Here is a 2457-nt window from a genome sequence, read left to right as displayed (position 1 = left end):
GAGGTTGGGCAAAGGGGTGAACCTTCCCCTGGCCAGAGGTGGGAAGGAGATGGGAAATCCCCCTTGGGACTCTTGTGCTGGGTGATCAGCCCCTCCAGGGTGGGGGGCCCCCCCGCCCCGGCTTGTCTGTCCCAGCCAAAGAGCCCCAGCCCTGGCACAGATCTTGTGCCCTCCTGCTGTGCCAGCTGGCAGGACCGTGGTCCCATAAGGCTGTGTCAGGGCTGGCCCTCCGGCTGGAGGGAAGGGGCCCTAGGCTGAAACCGGGAGATGCTGTGCACGGATCGGCCCCATCCGCCAGCCTGCAAAGCTCCCCAGGACAGTCCTGCCAGGGCTGGGGCTGGGCTCCCGGTCCAGAAGCAGCAGGCAGGCCCGGGAGCAAAGCCTGCCAGCAGAGCGGGGAAGTCGGGCAGCGTCACATGGCTGGAGAAGAGCAAATGCACTGCTTGCATTTCAGAAAATGGAAAAAGTGATCTGGACAATGAGAGCCCTGTTATCCTGACCTCCCTGGCACATGGACTCGGAGCACGTTCAGAGAGGGAGATAGTACAGAAACAGGGAAACGGCTCCTGTCGTGCCCTAGGGAGCTCACACTGCAGCCCGACAGCTATCCTAGGTTGGGTGTGGGAAGTGCTGTTGGCCCGTGCAGACCTCAACAGGACGTTTCACTGGGAAATTCTGAAATGAGCGGCAGGAGCTGAGGACAGGCTGAGCTGTGAGGGCAGAGGAAGCACAGTGGGGACAGAGGATGCTGGAGCCTGAGCAGAGGAAAGCCATGACCCAGAAGAGTGCTGAGGGTGACAGCAAGCTGAGATTAATGTAGAAATGGATGGCTGAAGTTTGAGCAGGTCCAGAAGCAACTAAAGGACTGTGAGGAAGAGAAAGCCACAGTAAGCTTTTAAATACAGAAGCTGAGATAGCTGAGCTGGGGGTGACAGAGTAGGGCATCAGTGGGACATCACTGCCCTGTCCCAGGGCACCTCCTGGTGCTGCTGTAGGGGTTGGGGTCCTGGCCTGGGAGACATTTGTCGTGGCCTCACACAGCCATACGGCTCTCGCCCCGACCACCACTGTGTCAGGACATGGAGGCCCTCCCAGCATCAGCTCTTCTGGCTGCACCCTATGCCCAGCTGGACGTGGGGCCAGGCACTCGTCTGGCAGGGCTGTGAGACTGCAGGCACATGTGGGGCTGCCCCACGTCGCTGCAGGGCTGGGGCTGAGACCTCGCATCAAGCCAAGCGGTCTCAGACACTGATGATTTTGGTGATCCTGTTAAGACTGAACATACCACATCCTGGAGGTCACACTGCTGGGGCTCAGTGGGGACTGGGGCTTGGTGGGGACTTGGTGCTTTGCTGCACAAAGCCAAGCACTTTCTCAGGTGCCGTGTTCTGGTCTCTGGTCCTACGTGCTTTGTTCCTAAATGCATGGGCTTAAATTTTCCTTGTAGTCAAGGATATAGACTACATGATGCCATTTTATTACCAGGCTGCCCAGGTCTGTCCCCATCACAGTTCTCCACACTCCCTGCTATTTCTGTCTTTGCAGACTGTACCAGGAGAGGACTTTTTTCCTCCTCCAGACACAGTTTTGCTTTGAAAAGCATGTGATCCTCACCGGAAAGCCCACTGACTGGTGACTTCCCCATTGTAACCACATTTTAGTTCCAGCAGGTGACCAGTTTTAATCCACTTAGTAGAAGGTGCACTGATTTTGTTGAGTGCTAATTATTCATTAAAAGGTGGTGCAAGATGAATTGAATGCCTTCCAGTCTCAGCCTGTTATATCAACACAGTTACTCCAATTAACCAAACCTGTGATCTCATAAAAGGTCATACCAGCTTTCTGACATGGGCTATTTCTGCAGAACTGTGGAGATTGGCATTAATTGTGCTGCTGTCCTTTAGCGTTGCATTGACCCCGTTGCAAAACAGCCTGGAGCCTGCCTGCAGTCCGCATCAGCAGAGATCATCTTGCTTGTTCAGTGCAAGTGCTGGTGAAGCTTTAGTCCTTATGCGCTTGCAGCTTTCACAGTCTCCCAAGGTGTGTTACAATTAGCACCAAGAGGGCCCAAACTTTTGTGTCATGTGCAAAGTGGTATAGGTCTGAGGATTTATAATGCTACATTTGGGCAGGGGGGATGTCCCCTCAGTGACTGATGGGTGGAATAAGTGTTTTATTACTGCTGTGAGGTGGTAAACTCATCCCCTCACTGCTTTCCAGACAGAGCAGAGATGTGGATGGAGTGCTTCTGCCCTGCCTGCCCCTGGCAAGCCCAGAGCCCCCCTTCCCCAAGCCGCTGGCAGGGCTGGGGTGGCCCTTTGTGCCCGCCCTCCTCTTTCTCCTGCCATAACAGGCTGATTAAAAGGTTCAGCAAAGCATTACCCTGCTGCCTGCCCACAAATACGCGTCCTGCTGGGCTTTGTTTTGTTCTCTCAGTACCAAAGCAGGCAGAGGTGT

This window comes from Pygoscelis adeliae, unplaced genomic scaffold (assembly GCF_000699105.1).
Source record: "Pygoscelis adeliae isolate BGI_AS28 unplaced genomic scaffold, ASM69910v1 Scaffold438, whole genome shotgun sequence".
Taxonomy (NCBI): Eukaryota; Metazoa; Chordata; class Aves; order Sphenisciformes; family Spheniscidae; genus Pygoscelis; species Pygoscelis adeliae.
This window is presented reverse-complemented; position numbering follows the sequence as displayed.